Source organism: Carlito syrichta, unplaced genomic scaffold (genome assembly GCF_000164805.1).
Source record: "Carlito syrichta isolate Samal-C Ts95f unplaced genomic scaffold, Tarsius_syrichta-2.0.1 Scaffold315330, whole genome shotgun sequence".
Classification (NCBI taxonomy): domain Eukaryota; kingdom Metazoa; phylum Chordata; class Mammalia; order Primates; family Tarsiidae; genus Carlito; species Carlito syrichta.
In genome coordinates this window covers 446,913-470,055 of record NW_007259426.1, presented here as the reverse complement: position 1 = coordinate 470,055, position 23,143 = coordinate 446,913, and positions in this window count along the sequence as shown.

Here is a 23,143-nt window from a genome sequence, read left to right as displayed (position 1 = left end):
AAAAAAAAAAAAAAAAATCGGCCGGGCGTGGTAGCGCATGCCTGTAATTCCGGTTACTTGGAAGGCTGAGGCGGAAGGATTGCCGCAGCCCAGCAGGTGGCCAGGAGTGGCAACTGCACTCCAGTCTGGGCGACAGAGTGAGACTCCAACTCAAAAAAAAGAAAAATAAAAAATAATTATTTTTTAAAATCAATTCATAATATTAGATTTCTAGTATTTACAACTGCATAATTATGTATAAATAAGCAGAAACTGTCTTTTCAATTTATACAAAAAAGGCAGTAACTCTCTGTCACTTAAAATGCTTTATAACTGGATTAGAACTTTCCAAATGATATTTTAAACTATTATCTAAAACTTAATAAATTAATTTTCATACCAACCAATGAAGAATATATGAAATTCCCTGATCACAAAAAGATCCATTCATGAGACCAGGATTACTCCTAGTTGCTACACTCCCTTAATGGACTGGTGAGGATCAGTGAATCACCTGGCAAGAGGTGGTAACACTACTAACAGTGGAATTCTCCAAAGAATCCTAGGGCATTAAAAGGATAGGTCAGGAATCTAAGAAGGTAGATATGAGATACAGCCATTGCTGAAAATACAAAATTTAATATTTTTTTATAAACATATTTTTTATTTTAAAATTGTAGGGTACATTTAAGGGCTAGGTATACAAATATGTATCGTTCAGGCACCCTTGTTGTTAAGGGGTGTCTCCCCATCCCCAGACAGATATTGACCACCGTTAATCCCACCTCCCTTCCTCTCCCTGCCCCCCCGCAATTTAATCTTTTGACTTAAAGAACAAAGATATTAAAAGATCTTCTCATACATTAAGGGAAAAAGTTAAAATAAAATTTGCAGGGAAAATTCATTTAAAAATCCCCATAATTAACGAACTTAAGATGAGCACTTATAAGAGGCAGTACAAAACAGATTTGAACACTTATTTCAAATTAAGCTTGACTTCTATTAAATGAGACAGATGTTTCAAATAAGGAGTGCTGGGTAAATACTTGTTCCTTTCCCTAGGATGCAAAGATACATAAATATGCTTTGGGAGGCTGAGGTGAGTGGATTGCCTGAGCCCGCAGGTTCGAGACCCGCCTGGGCAACTTGGTGAGACCTCACCTCTACAATAAACCAAAAAAATTAGCCGGGTGTGGTAGCGCACACCTGTAGTTCCAGCTACTTGGAAGGCTGAGGTGGAAGGATCGCTGGAGCCCAGTAGATGGAGTCTGCAGTGGCCGGGAGCGGCCACTGCACTCCAGTCTGGGTGACAGACTGGACTCACACACACACAACAAAGATACATAAATGATGGACAGAAATAAAACCAGAATATAATTCTGGGAGCTTTCTGTAAAGGAAATAGTCAGATATATCACATCAACCTTAGTCATAAATCTCAAACACTATTCCAACCACTTGCCCTCCTCACACTTTGGTATCTTTCCTCTGTTAGTCTTCTCCTTATATTCTGTCCTTCAAGACTCATCTTTCTCAACATCTCCGCCACATAAGAAAAGATGTTACTCTCTCCAATCCCAACATTTTAAAATCATGCTGTAGTTTTAGTCTGCTTAAAAATAAATTCAAAGTATGGGTGAAGTCACAGATAGGATTACTTATAGCTGAAATTTTGTTCCCAATGACCACAGGAGGGCACACTCTCTATTGACAATAAAAGTTACACAAAGTTGTCTGTCCAAAATGGTTGCTGTACACAATGTACTCTTCTAAAAATAGATTTACTAATAGTTAACACCAGCAGATATGTAATAGAAAAACCATGACAGTAACTGCTGATAAGTAGTTTACCAAGGTCAGTATTTAGTATGTGCCCGATTTATGAATACAATTATTTGAAAAGATAAATCAGTTCAGAATATCTTAAAGGATAATTTTTAAATTACAGTATGTTAGGGTCAACAACAACAAAAAAAAGGCAGCTAAAATAATTACAGCTCTTTTGCCTTCTATACTGTCTGAAATATTTTCCAAATTGTAACTTATTGGCAGTATTAAGATATTTCAAAAAAAGAGGGGGGGAAGATAACAAAAAGTCCTCAAGAAGCCTCAACTTCTAAGCCCTTTCTATAAAAATTCATGTCCATTAATGAAAGGTCTTCTAGCTAAAATAAAAAATATTTTGCTATCTCTAAACCAAGTGGTCAAGGTTACATACCAACGTAAACTTTAAAATCAGTATTATTCCTAACATTCTGCAACTGCTATTTTTTCAAAAACGGAACAGTTCATTTTTTAAAAAATGAAAGAAAGGTAGAAATGACAAAATATCACCATGTATAAGGTTAAAAATTCTGAATTCAAAATTAGTAACATAACATTTTCATACTTGTGAAGGGCATAAAACTGAGGCTAAATATTCTATGCATCTAGACTTAGTCTTCTGCCACATCATTGATCTGACCACTATTCTTCACATACTCCAAAAGTAATGTTTTTGACCTTAAAGTTCTTCAGGAGTACACACCATGGCTTCAAAGACAAAAATCCAAATTCCTTGTCAGTGTATTTATAGTTTTCATTAAATATAGTACTTTTTATAACAGTCTTATTGAGACAATGCATATACCATAATGTTTACCCTTTTAACGTGTACAATTCAGTGGTTTTCAGCAAATTACCACTTAATTTTAGAACATTTCCATCACCCCAAAAAGAAACCCCAAACCTGTTAGTAGTTGCTCCTTATTCCTCCTCTTCTCAGTCCTTGGCAACTCCTAATCTCTTTGAAGCTCTATGATTTGACTATTCTGGATATTTCTTGTAAATGGGATCAAAAAACACATCATCCTTTGTGACTATTTTTTTCACTTAGCGTAATGTTTTCAGATTCATCCATGTTGTACATTCATCCTGTGTTACTGCCAAATAGTACTCCATTGTATAGAAATAGTATATTTTGTTAACCCATACATCAACTGAAGGATATCGGGGTTGTTTCCACTTTTTGGCTATTATGAATAATGCTGCTATTAAACATTAGTGCTCACATTTTTGTGTAGATCTATGTTTTCCACTGGGTACATAACTAGAGTGTAGAATTGGTGGATCATATAGTAACTCTATGCTAAACATTTTCAAGAACTGCCAAAATTTTTAAAAGTAGCTACACCATTTTACATTATCACCAGCAATGTATGAGGGTTCCAGTTTATTCACATCCTTGTCAGTATTTGTTTTTGTCAGACTTTTTAATTTTAGCCATCCTAGTGGGTATAAAGTGGTATCTCATTGTGGTTTGATTTGCATTCCACTAATAACTAATGATGTTGAGAAACTCTTCATGTGCTTATTGGCCATATGAATACCATCTTTGGAGAAATGCCTATCAAATCTTTGCCCATTTTTAATTGTTATTTTTCTAATTGTTGAATTGTAAGAGTTCTTTATCTATATATTCTGGATATAAATCACTTAGCGACTACATGATTTGCAAATATTTTCTCCTATTTGATGGGTTATCTTTTCATTTTCTTATGGTACTGTTTGAAGCACAAAAGTTTTTTTATTTTGATGAAGCCCAACTTACCTACTTTTTGTTGCTTAGGCTTTCAGAGTTGTAGCTAAGAAACCACTGCCTAAACTAAGGTCACAAATATTTTTTTTCTAAAAGTTCTATAGTTTTACCTCTTAAATTTAAGCCTACAATCCACATCGAGTGAATTTTTTTTATGTCAGGTAGGGCTCCAATTTCATTATTTGGCATGTAGATATAAAACTGTAAAATACAGCATTTGAACTACAAGCTCCTTTACTACCTGGTCCCCATCCTATACTTCTAGTCTCCCTCATTTGCACTTTATGCTCTAGCCAAGCTACATAACACTTGCCATTCTCCAGTGCTATCCACATTTTTGCCCCAACTTCCTCCCTTGACCTAACATACATTTTTTGAAGCTTAGCTTAAGTTATTATCACTTTTCACAAGTCTTTTCCTAACCTTATTCTGGTCCCACACCTTATTCTGGTTTAGGCATCCCACCCACATTCCTATGGATTTTTGGGTAACCTTTCTCATATAGGAGTGGGCCTGGTGAGGAAAACCCTGCAGGTCTAGAACTGCTCACAGTTTAGAGGGATTTTGGAAACTACTAAATTTCAAAGCTGTTCCAAAATTTAGTTTGGTTCAGTGAGCCTTTTAGAGGCCATTCAGATTAGAACTAGTTTTGGAAAGAATTCTTCTGAGATGATTTCATGCTAATTACTGTCTCCAACTATCAGAAAACTATTCCTTGAGAGTAAACTAGGGCTAAACAACATAATCAGGAAGCAATGATAAGAGCCAAAATATGTGCTAGGTACTATAAGGTGAGTTAGAGACAGTCATTATCAGTAAAAAAACAATCTGACCATCTACTATGTACTGAGCACCCCAGGGTATTTAAACCTTACTATACAGAAGAAGATGTCCAATATACATGTGAGTGAAGGTTCTGAAATGAGAGTTAAGAAATGCAACGTTTACTCCTGGCTCTGCCAGTAATAAGCAATGAGAGATGAACAAGTAATTTCCCTAGTGTCCTTTCCCTGACCCCTCTGTCCATAATTTAAAACAAGAAGGTGAAAACAAGATTATTTCTAAGGGTCTTTCTAACTGTAAAAGTCAATATTTACATCAAATAATTATAGTCTAAGTTAACAGATTCCAAATACTGAACCAGTTGGCTGGTTATATAAAAATAATATAAGGAGTTTAGATACAAAACAATAACCAAACACTGGCACAAACTTTAAGTTCCGGATCAACAGGTTAAGCCTGAGACCCAGGTATCTGTGTTTAAATCTACTGAGGTGCTGTTGACACACAGTCAGGTTTGGGAACCCAATTTAAAGCACAGTGCCACTGAGTTTTATAAAATATAACTACCAATTTGTAAGTCTGAAAGGCGGGTCACAGGATGGCTTCATGAAGATGCAGAGGTTTGAAAGATGGCCTAGACTGCAGTAACACAAAAAGGGATGGGGAGGGCATAGAAAGAAAAGCATGAGCAAAGGTTTGTGGACAGAAAACACAGACTATTTTGAGTGCGCTGGGCTGGCCACACCTCAGGGGGTCCCCTATACAAATACTCCCTTTCAAAGGGAAGTGGACAATCCACATTCACTGCTGAAGGAAAAGTTTTATGTGCTTTCCACAGTTGACTGGATTAGGTATATGACCACAGCAAAGGCAACCAATTCACAGAAAGACTGACAGGGTGACATACATCCCTCATCTGCCAGGATACTCCTGGCTTATGCCTATTGTACCAGCAGAATGATCAATAGTGTCTCTTTTCTCAATCAATTAAATATTTATTTAATTAGGATGGTAAAACATACCATCAAAATAGCTTAAGCTCACTTTACCAACAAACTCTGAGCTGACATGAAAAAAGTTAACAGGCCAATCAAATCCTCTATAACAGAGATTAGCAAGCATGTGTATTTTTGTAAATTTTTACTGGTACACAGTCATGCTCATTTGTTTAAGTATTGCCAATGGATACTTTCACAACACAATGGCAGAGCTGAGTAGCTGGGATGGAGACCATATGGCCTACAAATCCTGAAGTATTATTATCTGGTCCTTTATCGAAGAAGTTTGCTGATTCAACAGAATTTCCTGCATTGATGGAAATGTTCCATATTTGCACTAATACATTAGTACCATACCATATGTACCTACTGATCAGTTAAAATGTGGCCATGTAGCCAGTGCCACCGAAAACTAAATTTTGTTTAATTATGTGTATATACAATAAAATATCTAAAATTTGGGATTTTTAATTGTTTAAACTACCAGACAATAAAATGCTGTGTTTTTTGGAAATTTTATGCAGTTCTAGTAGTTTTAACACATGTATAATTTTGTATAACCACCACCACCATCAGGAAACAGAAAAGTTCTATCAATGCAAAAACTCCACTAGAAGTCATATCCTCCCTAAGTTCTGGAAACCACTGATTTGTTCCCTCCCTAAGTCCTGGAAACCACTGATTTGTTCCCTATCACAACAGATTTTCTTTTTGAGCATGTCATATAAATTAAATAATTCATATGCAACCTCTTGAGGCTCTTTTTCACCAAGTTGTTGCATGTATCATTAGCTTATTATTTTTTATTGCTGAGTAGTATTCCATTGTGCGGATTTACCACAGTTTATCCATTTACCAACTGAAGGAAATCTAGGTTGTCTTTGGTTTTTGGCAAATATGCACAGAGCTGCTATAAACATCTATGAACAGGTTACATAAATACCCAGGAGTGGGACTAGGTTGTATCATATAGTAGGCATGCGTTTAACTTCATAAGAAACTGCCGGATTCTACTAGTGAGTGAGTCATTGCTCATTCCCAGCAGCAATGTATGATGGAGTTCCAGTTGTCTCAAATCCTTGCCAGCAGTTGGTACTGCATATTTTATTTTAGCCATTCTAATCAGTGTGTAATGGTATCATATCATGGTGGTTTTATTTTGCATTTCCCTAATGAATGATGTTAAACATCTATTCATGCCCTTATGTGCCATCCTCTGATGCTTTCCAGACAATAAAATGTGCACATTTTAACTGAGAAACTTATTTTCTTACTGATGAGTTCTGAGGGTTCTTTTACATATTCTAGATGCAAGTCCTCTGTCAGGCATATAAGAGAGGACTCAATTAAAAACTAGAATTATCTTTTGGAGGGCAGATCCCTTGTAGTCCAGGCTTTCCCTGGAAGCTACATAAGTATTCTAGGAACTCATTAGCATCAGTGTACCAGTTAGTTTTGTTGTAAGAGACTATATTTGGCTTCAGCTAATTTTTGCTTGTTTGTTTGAGACTCTTTCAACATGTTTGCCCATTTCATGATGGGTAATTTATGAGTGCACTTTCCCCACACCTTGCTGAGTGTTCAGGAGTTTTTAACCAAAAACAGTATGACCTCATGTCCCACCTTCCCTGTTCACCCAATCTCGCCCCAAGCAACATTCTTTTGTTTTCTCTAGGAAAAAAGTCCTCAAAGGGAAACATTTTGTGATGTGGAAGAAATAACCTCAGAAGCACTAACAGGCATCAAAATTGGCGATTTCAAAAACTGTTTTGACCAGTGGAAAAAGTGTCTTAATAAGTGTATTGCATCATACAGTACTTTGAAGGTGACTGAAGTTTAAACATGCAAGAATATACAATTTTTTGTAAATAAATTCTGGGGTTTTTTTGGGTCCACCTCGTATTACTTACAGATATTTTCTCCCATTCTCTAGTTTGTCTTACATTCTCTTAACAAGTCCTTTGCAGAATTTGTGTATTGAACTGTGTGTCCCCAGATTCATATGTTGAAGTACTAATCTTCCCGTACTTTGGGGACTGAATGTATTTAAAGAAAGGGCATTCAAAAAGGTAATTAAGGTTAAATGAGGCCATATTGGATGGGTCCTAATCCAATAGGACCGATGTCCTTTTAAGAAGAGGAAGGGACACACTGAAAAAAGACCATGTGAAGACATACCATGAAGGCAGCTATCTGCAAGCCAAAGAAATAGGCTTCTTACTGGCACCTTAACTTCCAGCTTCCAGAACTATGAGAAAATAAATTTCTCTTGCTGAAGTCACCCAGTCTGTGGTATTTTTTTATGGCAGCCCTAGAAAACCACCACACAGGACACAATATTTTATTTTTGATGAAGTCCAATTTATCAACAGTTTAACTTTATAGATTCTACTTTCATTTCATGTTTAAGACCTTTTTGCTTAATTTCAGGCCTCAAAGATTTTCTCCTGTGTTTTCTTCTAAAAGTTTTATAGTTTTATCTTTAGATTTATGATACATTTTGAGTTAATATCTGTTTAAGGTGTGTTTAGATTGGGTTTGTTTTGTTTTGCTTTTTTTTTTTGCACGTATATGTCCAACTATTCCATTTGTTAAAAAGACAATCCCCTCCCACTGAATGGCCTTTTACCTTGTCAAAAACCAACTGGTGGCCAGCACAGTGGCTCACACCTGTAATCCTCCCACTTTGGAAGGCCAAGGTGGAAGGACTTCTTAAGGACAGGAGTTCAAGACCAGCTAGGACAATATAGAAAGACCTTGTCTCTTACACAACAACAACAACAACAACAAAAAACAATTGACTATATCTGTATGGGTCTATTTCTAGACTCTATATTGATCTATCAAACCTGTGGTATTTATCGCTTACCAATACCACACAGTTTTAATTGCTGTGGTGTTATAGTAAATCCTAAAAATCAGGTTTTATGATTCCTCCAACTCTTTCAAATACTCTGGCTATTGTAGGTCCTTTGCCTTTTCATATAAATTTTAGAATCAGCTAATGTTTTTAAAAAAGGAATCTGTTGGGATTTTTACTGAAAATATTTTAAATCTATAGATAAATTTGTGGAGAATTAACATCTTTACTATGTAGAGTCTTCCAATCCATGAACACTACTGGCAGGTCTTCCTGTTTGTTTAGTTTTTCATTTCATTGGTGCTTTGCAGTTATCAGCACACAAGATCCTATACAGGATTTTAAAAGCCACATGTGGCTGACAACTATATTAGACAACACAGCTTTAAAAAGTCTGAAACTGGATATACTGAGAAAAGGTACCAACCACCATAACTCACTGTGAAGCAATGCTGTAAAACTGTGCCAGAGTCATAGCAAGTTGAACTTTAGGCTAAGTGAAGTTTTGGAGAAATAGAAAAGATGCAATGAAGAGACACTCAATAAAGAGCAAAGAACAGAACAGATGCACAGAGAAAAAAGACAGACCATGAAAAAAGAACAGATCTCCAAGCTGCCTTGAGTTCCTGACAACTTTCCAGTTTTTATCACATGTATCTTTACAATAGCCTCTGTTTTACTGAATTAACTTGAATGGCTCTTTGTTTCTTGAAACCAGATAATTAGAGATCTAAATTTCTAGAACTATATGATCCTAATTTCAAAAAAGAAACAACCAGATTGAGACTATTACACTAACTTTAAAAAGTGCACTTAACAGATAATGATTTAATATAGAAATGAAAAATAATCTGTGAATGATAAAAGAGTATAGGCAGACCCAACATATCAGTAAGTCTCATTTCAAAGTTTAATTCTGAATTTTGGAATTCAAAATGGACTTGTCCACATCGATAACATTTTTAAAAGGTAACTGGCAGATCATGAATATCAATTTAACTAATACAGATAAAAGTTAACAGTGGTTTGGGAATTGGTAAAAGTCCAGGTAACCAAATTCCAACTTCCCACTATAGAAGCAACAGCAGCAGCATCTCTAGCCAATGGAGCTCACACCCCAATGTGCACGAAAATCTGTTTTGCTTTTGAAAATAGCTGAGCCACATATAAAATACTCTCCCATTATCAATATCTGGAAATGGCAGACTAGGTAAATAATCATTTAAATGCACTGCTGAACCCACAAGTAAAGAAATTCACAGGTGGCAAAAACATGGAGAACACAATAAATTCACTAAAAAAAAAAAAAAAAGACTGTTGAATGCACTTATTGAATAAAACTAGAGTTGTAAGCAAACGCTAAAGCCATGACCTTGGCTTAAACTTGTAATCTACAGACTTGAGTTTTGATCTTTATTGGATGTTGTAAAAGTTGGAATTAAGAACACAGCTTAAAACCAGCTGTATCCTTAACGGACCACACCCCTCAGTGATTAAGTAGGTGGGGCAAGAGGGTTTCTACACTGACAAAAAGAGCATGTAAAAGACAACTTGTCTGAATAAGGACTTTGCTGAAATAGGGAAAGTATCTTCCCTGGAAATCTATAATCACAACCCTGTCCTCAGTTGAGTACAGAGTTAAAATTTATATTTATTTGGAGAAGACGACCCTCAAACCAAGAAATAAATTTAAGTTATTTGTGGGTTGGTGCTAGCACAGAAGCAAATTCTCTGTAGAGACATATACCTTCCAGGAGATTTCTAAATGATGGTATTAAGCAACTATGAGCTTTAAAGAAAATTACCAGACACAAAAGGAAACAAACCACCAGGGTAGCAAAAGCTATGGAAAACCAAATTAAATTTGCAGAAGTTAAAATTTTGGAATTAACAGGTACATAATATTACAATTAAGTATGCTTTAAAGTTTATAGAAATACTTTTTAAAAAAAGATATTATATACACGAGCCAGTAATAAAGGCTAACAAAAATTACTTGGTAGTAGAAGAAAAAAAGGGAACTTCTGGGGAAAAAAAATTTAATTCTTGAAATTAAAAGCCCAACTGGAGTATGCAGAGATAGAATTAGTAAACTAAATGGCGGCCTGAAGCAACAAAAAGAGAAAGAGATAGCAAATATGAAAGAGAAATTAAGAGATATGAGAAGAGTAGGATAAAAAGATCTAACACATATCTAATCAAAGTTTCAGTAGGAAAAAATAAGAAAATCAATGTTTCAAGACACAATAGCTGATTTTTTTTTTTTTTCCCAGAATGGACAGAAGAGTTAAAACCTCAGATTCAGGAGGTACAGTCCCAAGGAGAAAAAGAAAGAAAGGAAGAAAGGAAGGAAAGAAAGGAAGGTAAGGAAGGGAAAAAAGGAAGGAAGAAAGGGAGGGAGGGAAGGAAAAAAGAAAGAAGGAAAGGAAAACAGAAATCTACATATAGACACACTAATAAATAAAACTGCAAAAACACTAAAGACAAAGAGGTGATCTTTTTAAAGCAGTCAGAGAAAAGGAGTCAGATTACCCACAAAGGAACAACAATAAAAAGATAGAACTAGTAAAAGCCAGAAAGATTGTAGAATAACATTGTGTTAAGAATAATTAAGTCAATCTAGAATTATAGTCTCAGGCTAAACATCATTCAAAAATAGGGCAAAACATTTTCTAAAAAACACTGAGGATTCATCATCAAAAGACATTCAATAAGTTATTGTAAAGAATACATTTCAGGATTAAAAAAGTCTCAAAAGAAACATTTAAATGCAAGAAGAAGTATCAATCAAATAAGCTGACAATCTTGGGTAGAAATAAACAAGATTACTGTAGAAAGCGACAATAATTATGTTTAATTTATGCAATTTTTAAAAAAGCTAGAAGTCAAATACTGAACAAAATGCAATAGAAATGGAGAGGTGGAATTGAAGTTGCTCTAAAGATTTCATACTATAATGGAAATAGTTCAGGACACCATCAGTAAACTAATTCAATCCATAACCTACAAGTCAATCACCTACAAGCAGACAATAGGAAAGTCTGTCTTCAGAAATCCTGCCCATACTCTGATCTACATCTCTTGAGTAATGACCTTTATTTACCAGTTTCTTACTGTGGGATGTAACTGCACTGGAGCAGCAGAATAATATTTCTGAAAGATGTTAAATATATTCTGAAGAGTAAAAGAAAAAAGAGTTCCTTGGTTAAGTAAGTATTGGAAATAATACACATATCACATTCTCTTCCTAGACATCAACTATGCACAACAGGACATTTAAAGATTCAGAGGTGCTACAGTAAATGGTTTACTTTTGTTTGACTCTGCATCTCCCACCATTACTTGACTAAGGAACTTCCGATACTTCCTCAATTTATTAGGAAATTAGGATTCAAAAAAACCATATCACTTAAGTAAATGCTGTTCATGCTATATCGCTGGCACCTTGAACAGTGCTTGGAACACAAAAGCGCTCAAAAATGTTTGCTGAATAAGTAATTAAAATCATTTGTGTGCTGGCAAATGCTTAATAACCAGCTTGGGGGATGGAGGCAACGCAAGGTAGATGTGTAGGGTTCTAGTGGTGTAAACACTCCCACCAACTCAGATCACAAGCTACCAGCCTGGCACTTCTGAAGACAGAGTTGGGAGGAGATGCTCATAATCTCACTAGTACAAGAAGGCTCCCGGATATCACTGATTAAAATGCTAAAATGTAGCATATTTAACACAAGTGCAGAATAGCACTTCACTAACCAGTATCCTTGGGGAATGGAGACTGAACTTTCCAAATAACAGGATAAATGATAAGTGAAAAATGTTTATTTTGAATTCAAAAATAAATACTGAGTATTTACCAACTGTGTGGTACAAAATTTAACATTTTCTGTTAACTCAATATTGCCTAATACATCAGTTATCTATAAACTGTCCCAAAATGATGCTTTTAAAGGCTACTGAAGTATGTAAAGATATTTGCCACTATATTAAATCATGCGTTTTTAACCTGAGGCCCAAGGCTGTGTTCCAGTGAACCCAAGAACGTCTGACACCGAACACAAACAAATACATGTTTACACATCTTGCTGAAAAGAAAACCTACAGCCTCCATCAGATACCTCACAGGTGTTGCTACTGTCTGAAATTCATGTGTTGAAAACTTAATCCCCAACGCAACTATGTCAGGTTTCACTAAAACTCTATTATAAGAGAATGACCAATATGAATACCACTTTTTTCATGTGTCTCCTCTGTTCCCAACCCCCTTCAACAACCATCTCATTTGCTTCTGTTGCTGCTAGGCTTTTACTTCTAGTAATCTCAGGGGATAAACTGAAGAAGGGGACAGGGAAAAGCAGAACAACTTCTAAGGACACATTACACTAGAGTAGGCCTGGAATGAGGACAGCCAGAACTAAAGCAATTAAATGAGCATGACGAGAAATGGTTAAAATTCTAACTTTATCCCAGATTTTCCAGAACAAAAATTAGCAAGAGCCACATTATGTTTGTTTAATTATTTTCAAGAACAAATGGCTATGTTTTCTTTTGCACTTTTAATCCAGAGGTGTCTAAAACAGCCCTCAAAGAAAGGGCTATAGTAGAAGAAGGCCATTCCTTTCCAACAAAGTTGGCCCTGAGCTCACTCAGGCTGCCAAGTATCAAGACAGCATATTCTCAAGTAAGTTATAAAAGAGTTTAACCAGATAGGAAGGACAAAGAAATGAAAGAGCAGATACTGGAAAAAGGAAGAGGCCCAGTTCAGAAAATAAGATAGGGAGAAAGTGGTTATGAGGCAAAAGACAAGACTAAACAGAGACAGGCCTGGCTGTAGCTACTGACTCAGATCTTCTGACAATAACTTGATCTCTCCGGTACTGACAAATACTATTTTCAGGTACCACATTTTGGTTCAATATCTTGTGTCTTCCCATGATAATCCCACACAGATTTTTTGAGGGCTGAAGTAAGGAAACTGGACAAAGAGTTTCTATCGCTTCTGGTCAGTGCTACATCTTCCCTCTAAAATTTCTTGAGACTGGCCTGGAAAGGGGCCTTTCTATAGGTCAGAAGGAATTTGAATCCATTAAACTCTAATTATTCTCCAAAATATAACTTTTAATATCCAAAATGCAAACAAAGGATCAATTATACCGTGACAGCAATTAGAATCTATCATTTGAGTTAGTGTTAAGATCAGATATAGTATTAGTAGTTCAGATATACACTGATAAAAGTAAACGTTCTAGCATTCTACTATCCAACTTAATTTAAAAAAAAGATGAATGCCATTGTTCTCAAGAAATAACACCAACTCATAATGAAGTACTAATATAAAGTACAATAAACCCATCTGCAAAGGACTCTCTGTATGTGTAAAAAAATACCAAATACACGAAGAAACACATAGATAGTTTGCTAGTCACAAATCTAAACCAGTACATAAAAAGTGGGTTTTACCAAACAATCTACACACTCTTACACAGTTTTACCTCATAATTAATGGTTTTAATCAGGGTATACAGCAAGTAGGCTTTTCCATTATCTGATAATACTGGCTTTTGTTTATTTTATCTAAAAAGAAAATTAAATCCTTCTGAAACTCTTCTCTTATACAATAGAGAAGTTATATAATTTGACCTGACAGGGCTAAACTATCAGCTCCCTTTCTTGCTATTAGGTGTCATCTAATTTGCTGTACTTCTTACTGCCTTTGTTATTTTGGGATAAATGTAATTTCCCAAATATAAAGACATTCACATTATTCTTTTTTATTCATTATCATTTACTGTGACATAACAAAATTTTGTTTACTAAAACGTATTGTGGTGTTCTATACTCACTGCAGTTTTCAATTTTTCTCACACTAATTATACCAAAAAAAACCAGAAATCCAAACGTGCTATATTACAAAGGAATCTAGAAAACACTTTATATCAAATAATTACTTCCATCCGTTTAGTTAAAGGGGGAAGGGGATCTGAGATTTCAAAACTTTTCTGCTATGTATGCTTTATTTAAAACCTGGAAGTTTTCACCCTTTGCATTCAGATTCATCTCGCGGATCATCTACCAGCAACTCAACCGTACTTTTTTACAAAATAGTGAAAAACAAATCACTTCATAGGAAACAGAATATTATTTTATTGCAATGATATTTGGCTATAATGGAATTCTAAACATTGAGGAACTTATATATGGCAAAAAATTAAAACTTTATATTTTTCTAACTTGTTGTTAACATGTGAAACAGTCAATGACATGCATTTGTAGGTTCACTGATACATGTTATGTAATAGTAATTTGGTTGATCTCTTCTACCTGGTGTTTTACTATTTGTGCAGACAATGCAGTCTCATTTTCTTCCTCCCACATTAATAATATGTAATTTATTGTCCAGTCTGTTGTTCGAAGATGATGTGGAAGAACATACTTTTGATTCCTGAAAACCACTTCTTAACTGATGGATCATATCTCAGTATATATTCCATTTATTTGCTTTTTCATGCAATTTGAATGGAAAAATTCAAGGAAATGTACATTTTTAAAAAATGTGTGCTGGCAAAAGTTTGTCCGGTATAATCATCAACATTCTCTTTATGTCCCCTGAGAGGGGACATCCAAGTGCAAAGGGTTAATATACATAAGACTCGATCCATTAAAAAGTTTGGGATGATATAGTACTCACTATGTAGAATATACATGTACTTAAATATTAAAATTTCATCAGGTACCCTTATTGATGCTATGTGTCACCACTCCATTCCCTGGCAGTTCCAGGTTACTGCCAATCCCTTTCTTGTATTATGATAATTGTTCAGGGTCCACTTATGAGTGAGAACATGTGGTACTCAGTTCTTGTTTCTGTGATAGATCACTGAGTATTATAGACTCTAAATCCATCTAGGATGCTGTGAAGTCCATATGTTTGTCCTTCTTTATTGCTGCATAATATTCCATTTTGTATACGTACTTTTTTTTATCCAGTCCAGTTTTCATGGACAGCACAGTTGGTTACATGTTTTTGTTATTATGAATAGTGCCTCAATAAACATGCGTGTGCAGATGTCCTTTTTGTAGAGTGATTTAAGTTCCTCTGGATATATTCCCAGAAGAGGGAATGGAAGGTCAATTTCTAGTTCTTTTAGGAATTGCCACACTGTTTCCCATAGAGGTTGAACAATCTACATTTTTACCAAAGTGCAGAAGCATTCCCTTTTCTCTGCAAACTTGCCAGCATCTGTTGTTTTTTGTTTTATTAATAATGGCTATTCTTACTGGAGTTAGGCGGTATCTCAATGTGGTTTTTATTTGCATTTCTCTGATGATTAGTGAGGCTAAGCATTTTTTCATGTGTCTGTTGGATGCTTGTATGTATTCTTTGGAGAAGTGTCTATTCATGTCTTTTGCCCACTTTTTAATATAGTTGTTTGTTTTTTTTCCTTTTGGCACCTCTGAGTTCCTTGTAGATCCCAGATGTTAGACCTTTGTCAGATATGCAGTTGGCAAATATTTTTTCCCATTCTGTGGTCTGTCTCACAACTCTCTTGATGGTCTCTTTTGCTTTGTAGAAGCTTTTCAGTTTGATGAAGTGCAACTTTTCTATCTTATCTCTTATGGCATGGGCTTTTGGGGTTTTGATCAGGAATTGTTTGCCTATTCTGATTTCCGTAAGGATGTTTCCTGCGTTTTCCAAGCTTCTTATAGTTTGAGGTTTTATGGTTAGGTCTTTGAACCATTTTGAGTTGGTTTTTGTGTATGGTGATAGGTAGGGGTCCTGTTTCATTCTTCTGCACATGGTCAGTCAGTTTTCCCAGCACCATTTACTGAATAGGTTCTCCTCTCCCCAGTGGTTGTTAGTGGAGGCTTTGTCGAAAATGAGTTGGTTGAGAAATTGAGGTTTTGCTTCCAAAATCTTTATCCTGTTTCATTGATCTATATGCCTGTTCTTGTACTAATACTAGGCTATTTTGATTATTGTAGCCTTACAATAAAGTTTAAATTCTGGAAGTGTGATAGCCCCTGCTTCATTTCTTTTGCTAAGGATTGTTTTGGCTATTCATGGTCATTTATGTTTCCACATGAATTTCTGTTATATAACAATTTAATACTCTAGAGATCCCTTGGGTAAAATAAGAAATTAAAAATTCAGCTTACATTTCTGAACTTCTGCAAATATTTTTTACTCAAGACAATGTGCTTTAACTTCAAGCCCCAAGTTTCTAATAAGTCAAGTAGGTAATTTACATAAAACAATTTTAGCAGAAATACTAGCCCAGAAACAGCATTTCTTTTCACTTTTTGTAAGAGACCAAAGAGTCATTCTTACTATCTAAGGCAAATAGAGCTTGATTTCTACTATGGAAATGTCCAGAAAACTCTTAAGGTGGGGGACTACTGATGCAAAGTCTTGGTTAGTCACCATATAAATCTGCCTTGAAACAGCATTTCTTTTCACTTCTTGTAAGAGACCAAAGAGTCATTCTTACTATCTAAAGTAGAGCTCGATTTCTAGTATGGAAAAGTCTAGAAAACTCTTAAGGTGGGGGACTACTGATGCAAAGTCTTGGTTAGTCACCATATAAATCTGCCTTGAAACATTTAAATTAGTAGAGCCTTGCAGACCCCCTAAACTTGCTATCTGTATAAAGAAAAAAAAAAGCATAAAAACTACATATTGCACATGATGAAGTGTCTATGAGGTATATTATAAATATATTACTAAATAGCTTAAAAACAAATGTGCTGACTCTGTTAATAAACTTAACTAAATTATAATATACAACAGTAATGTTTGGATTTCACAGCACCCATTACACAATAAATGATCATTTTTCACGTAAAAAATTTGAAATTTCAAGTCAAAATAAAGAAATGATCCCATTTCAATTTGCTAGAATTCATCATGATACATATCTACAACAGGAAAAATGTATAGTGTAATAAGGTCTCTCAACCAAGACTTTAGTACTAAAAAAATTCTACACAGAAGCTACCAATCTTTCAAATGTGCTTTAAAATAATATTAAGAATTAGTGATACAAACATTAGTGATACAAATTGAATAAGATGGCAGGCTATAAAATGAATATATAGAATTCAAGTCTTCATATATACAAATAACATCAGAAGATAGAAAAGAAACCGTCATTTTCAACTGCAACAAAATATTTTAGTATTTTTACTTAATCAGAAATATGCAAACTTATGAAGAAAACTAAAAATCTTTAAAGAAGTGAAAGCAGATTTGAATGAAGAGAAAGCTATAATCATATTCTTGGACAGATAAACTAAATATCATAAAGGTATCAATTCTTCTGAAGCTATTATAATTTTCACAAACCCAATAAAAATACTAACTTTTTTCCCTCCAGAAAATAAGCTGATTCTAAAGATCTCATTGAAAAATAAACAGGCAATAATTACCAGGAAAACTCTGAAAATGAAAAGCAATGAGAAAACAGCTCTAACAGATATTAAAGCATACTTTATACAGTCTCAAAAATTAACACAGTGTGAAAGTGGCAAATGCACAGACAGACCAATGGGACAAAATGGAAAAGTCCAGAAATAAAACCCTATGAAGAAGTCCTAGAAATAGAGGAGATAATCCAATAGGAAAATAGTAAAAAAAAAAAAAAAAAAAAATCAAATAGCCCTTAAACATATAAGTGAAAATAGAAATGCAAATAAAAAATAATATACAGTGAGGTAGTGTGTTCTTAACAAATTGACAAAATCTGATATAAGTCCAACTAGTCTCTTATCAAAGCTGTAGGGAAAAGGGCATCCAAGGACCTTGACACATTGCTGGTGGAATGCAAACTATACAACCCCTATATAAAGGGATTGCAATAATTATCTATCGAAATTCCAGATGCATTTGCCCTTTCACCTAGCAAACACATTTCTAGGACTCTAAACAATCAAGACACCTACATACATATGAAATAACACATGTACAAGGTTATTCACTATGAAATTACCTGTAATCACCAAAAACTGAGCACATTCAAGTGCCTGGCAAGAAGTGACTGGTTGAATAAACTATGACATATACCCACAAATGAATACTATGCAGTAAAAAAAGAAAAGAAGAATCTTTAGGTATTGACTGATATGAAGAGAGAGGTCCAGGGTATATTAAAAAAAAACAAAAACAAAAACAGAAAGAGAGAGAGAAAAGAAAGAAGAAAAAGAGAGAAACCAAGTACAAAATAGTAGTATGTTATCTTCTGAGTAAATGAGGAGAAAATAAGAATATATATTTGAATTTGCTTTTTGCATAAACAAATCTAAAAGAACAAACAGAAAAATGAAATAGTTACATATAATAGGCTAAGGAGATGGGATATGGGGTGGTGGGAGCAAGATTTCTTATTTTTAAAATAGCATTTTTATTTTGAACCATGTAAATAAATATATTCCTTATTTTAAAAAAGCATAAGTTAATAATTTGAAATAACACAGATGAAAAGAAATTGGTGAGTTGGTTAACACTTGGCAAAAAAGTTTATTAAACATGTAAGCCTTTCCTTTGATAGTTAAAGGAATACCTAAAATTATAAGAATAATTATGTGAAACAGCAACACAAATGCAATCACACTTGTCTATATGCACATACTAAATTTCCAAGCAAACTACTAAAACTAGAAAATGTATTGTACTTTGAAAATTCATGTTGTACTATATAACAAAAAGCTATACTGTTTAACTTGTTCAAGATATAGTTGTATTTCATATTTCATTAAGAAGTCAGCAAGAAGAGTTACCACTTGTGACAGGCAGTAAATACTTTTGACGACGCACATAAAGGTTTTAACAATAGCCAGTTCAGTGCAGGTCAGGCTGGGATTATGCTATAACTGGCAAGCTTGAGGCAGTAAGCAGCAGCCTTCAACCCAAAGAATGAAAGCAGAAGAGGAAAGGCCATTTCCAATACATGCCATATTGTCTCTCTAATAAAAATTTTAAGACATCTTTGGGGTGATTGGGAGTTCTGCTCAAGCCAAGGAGAGAAAAGAAAAGTCTACATGTAGCACCTCACTAACAAAGGTGAGAGCAACTCATTTTCAGTATTTTAGAGACTTAATTAGTTAAATGAAAGGTATTTTGGGCTCTATCCTGGTAAAGGTGCCCCAGCTGCTTAGCAGCAAGGTCAGACAAGCCTGGCAACAACTTTTTGAGAAACAGAATGTAAGTCACAGCCACATCACTCAGAGAAATCTGAGCACTTACACAGAAACTATGCCAAAAAGTGAAGGGCTCCTGTTACAGGCATGCGTTTGAGTGTTTATTACAAGAGACTGCTCTAAGTAGGATCTTTGTTCTCATATCTGACTAAGATCTAGCTGGGTAAATAATATTTATATGGGGGAGGGTTTAATCTCATTTTTATAAAAGGTATTTTATATTTCTGGAAACATTTAAAGGCATGCTCACACAAAGAAAAACAAGCTAGTAAATTTAAAAACAAGAACCCAGTTCTGTGGCAACATAAGCAGACATTTACTCAGACTTCTCTTCTAAGCTTAAGACCTATATAACCAATTAGACAATGTCACTGACCCTCGCGAACCACAAATTCACCACACCCCTCCCCCACCAACACCCCTGCTATTCCACAGGTGTGATGCCACATCTTCCAAATGCCCAAGCAGGAAACCCTCTATCCAATGCCTTAGTCCTCCTCCCTTGTCCCTCCCTATCCCTCCAAACACAAAATCATAAATGTCTGTTGAATGTCTTTCCTTGTTTCCACTCTTGGTGCTCTAGAGTCCTGGCCACCATCATCTCTTCTCTGCAATACTGCAAGATCTCAGTCTTAACTCTTTACAATCTATGTATCTTAGCTTTCATCTTTTTTTAGCAAAAGTTGCTCATAATCCCCCCTTATGACTTTTAAAAAATCTGCTAGCCGGGCTCGGTGGCTCAGCCTGTAATCCCGCACCTTGGGAGGCTGAGGTGAGTGGACTGCCTGAGCCCGCGGGTTCGAAACCCGCCTGGGCAACTTGGCTAGACCTCATTTCTACAATAAATCAAAAACTTAGCCGGGTGTGGTAGCGTGCGCCTGTAGTTCCAGCTACTTGGAAGGCTGAGGCGGAAGGATCGCCGGAGCCCAGCAGATCGAGGCTGCGGTGGCCAGAAGCTGCCACTACACTCCAGTCTGGGTGACAGAGTGAGACTCCGACTCAAAAAAAAAAAAATCTGCTAAATTAGTAGGTATGCCCTTCCCTTGTTCCCAATGATAATTAACAAATAAATATGATGCCTTCTCTTTTATTTCCTGGGCAATCTTCCTAGGTTTTTAAAATATATCTTTTCAAATATCCAGCTTTGTTTTATTCTCTGCCCCATCCCTTCCCCCTTCCATTTAATCCCTGCCCCTCATAATTTACATTTCCAGTGCCTATTAGTTTACTCTGCTCTTTTTCTAAATCCTTGGTGTGAATACTTAACCATTTTATCTTTTGTTCTTTCTTATATTTTAATAAATGAATTTACAACTGTACATTATGTCTGCAAGTCCTGCTTTACTTATATCTATAACTTTCATTCTTTTTTATCAACATGAATACTACGTAATTTTCACTATAATTTCCCCTTTAACTAATGAGCAATACTGTAATTTCCAGCTTCCAAACCTATGGCACCTGGCCAAAATACAATAGCAGGAACCAGCTTTACTCTTCCACCTGAAAAGACTTTAAAAAAATGAACAAAACAGGCCAGGTGCGGTAGCTCAAGCCTATAATGCCAGTACTTTGGGAGGCTGAGGCGAGAGGATTGCTTAAGTCCAGGGGTTCAAGAACAGCCTAGGCAACTTGGTGAGACCTCGTCTCTACAATATATAAAAAAATAGCCAGGCATGGTAGCATGTGCTTGTAGTTCCAGCTACTTGGAAGGCTGAGACAGAAAGATTGCCTGAGGCCTGTGGGTCAACGTTGGGGTGGCCGTGAGCATACCACTGCACTCCAGCCTGGAAGACAGAGTGAGACTCAGACAAAAAAAAAAAAATTAACAAAGCATATTAAACAATGGTATTTAGACGCGGAACCCCCAGATGATGCACTATAGTAACCTCTGAAAATAGAAAACAAAATCCTACAGAGTCTGCAATGGTCCCAGGCCTTCATACTTGGCAGGGAAAGTCAGGGGACTCCAACTTCCCTGAGTTGAGAAGATGAAGACAAGAATATAGGGAAACTAAGACTTCTGGAATTCGTGAGACAGAGCACAAAAGAGAAGGGAAGGAGGGAACCACACAGATAAAAAAGTTTCAAGGTCTGCGGGGGGGAGGTGTTCTATCTTCATCATAGGACTTCAGCTCAATACTGATCCCCACAAGGCCTAGAAGAGGACCACCAAAAAGAAAGAGCAATTTCCAAAGATCATTAAGAATTGGGAATAAAAAAAAATTGTGAGTAATTCACATTCCCACTAGCAATAGTGGAAAAACCTCATAATATAAAGAGATATCATATAAGATACTCAGAACACTATTGTTTTAGTATTGGGAAAAATTAGCTCTAAGCTGCAGGTTGCTCTGTTTCCACCTAAGCTTCAAAAGAATACTCAAAGAATCTGATTCCAAAGTAACTTCACCACACCTCAGAACAAAGCTCAAGAATACTGACAAAGGCCCAGTATGGTGGCTCATGCTGAGGCAGGAGAATCCTTGGAGACCAGAAGCTTAAGACTAGCCTGGGCAACATAGCAAGATGTTGTCTCTACAAAAAATTTAAAAAGTAGTCAGGTGTGATGAGGCAAGCCAGTAGTCCCAGCAAACGGGAAGCAGAAGTTTTGCCTGAGTCCAGGAGGTTGAGGTTGTAGTGAGCTGTGATCATGCCACCGCACTCTAGCTGGGACAACAGAGTGAGCCCCCGACTGGAGAAAAAAAAAACTAACAGGCAAACAAAATATCCAGCAACAAAATAGACTGCACAAGTTCTGGAAACCAATAAAAATTACTGAGTATACAAAAAAGTAGGAAAATACAACCCATAAAACAGAAAGAAAAATCAATAAAACAGATTCAAAACTAGACAGAATTAGTAGAAAAGGGCATTAAAATAGCTATTATAACTATATTCCATATGTCAAGAAAGTAAAGATTAAGCCAGTTTAAAAGAAACATGCACCACGGGTTCAAGACCAGCCTGGATAACCTGGCAAGATCTCACCTCTACAATAAATTAAAAAATTAGCCAGGTGTGGTGACATATGCATGTAGTTCAAGCTACTTGGAAGGCTGAGGCAGAAGGATCGCCTGAGCCCAGCAGGTCGAGGTTGTGGAAGCCGTGAGCGTGCCACTGCACTCCAGCCAGGGTGACAGAATGAGACTCCGACAAAAAAAAAAAAAGTAAATAGAAAAGATTCAATCATACTAACACATGAAAACTAAAATGTCTGAAATAAAAATATACTGGGCAGAATAACAGCAGATTAGACACCTCAGAAGAAAAGATCAGCGAACTAAAAAGAAAACCAAAAAAACCAATACAAACTACAAAATGAAATCAAAAGAAACCCTGAATTGTACCCCACATCTTTATAATAAAAATTTTAAAAAAATCAAAAGAAAAAAGTCTGGAGTAAAATGAACAGAGCACATCAGTTAGTCGTGGAACAACTTCAAGTGGACTAACAAACAAACGAAAACATTTTTTGATTAATTGCCAAAATGTTCCCAAATCTGACACAAACTAGAAACCCTCAGATCTATCTACATATTTCAGAAAAATGAAAAGAATACTTCTCAGCTGAGGCCAGCAGTACTCTGACAACAGAACAAGACAAAAATATTACAACTACAAATATATCTCATGAACACAGAAGGGAAAATTCTTAGTATTTTAGCAAACCAAATACAGTAAGTCCCCTACATATAGACAAGTTCCATTCCAAGAACACATTCGTGAAGTCCAATTTGTTTATAAGATCAA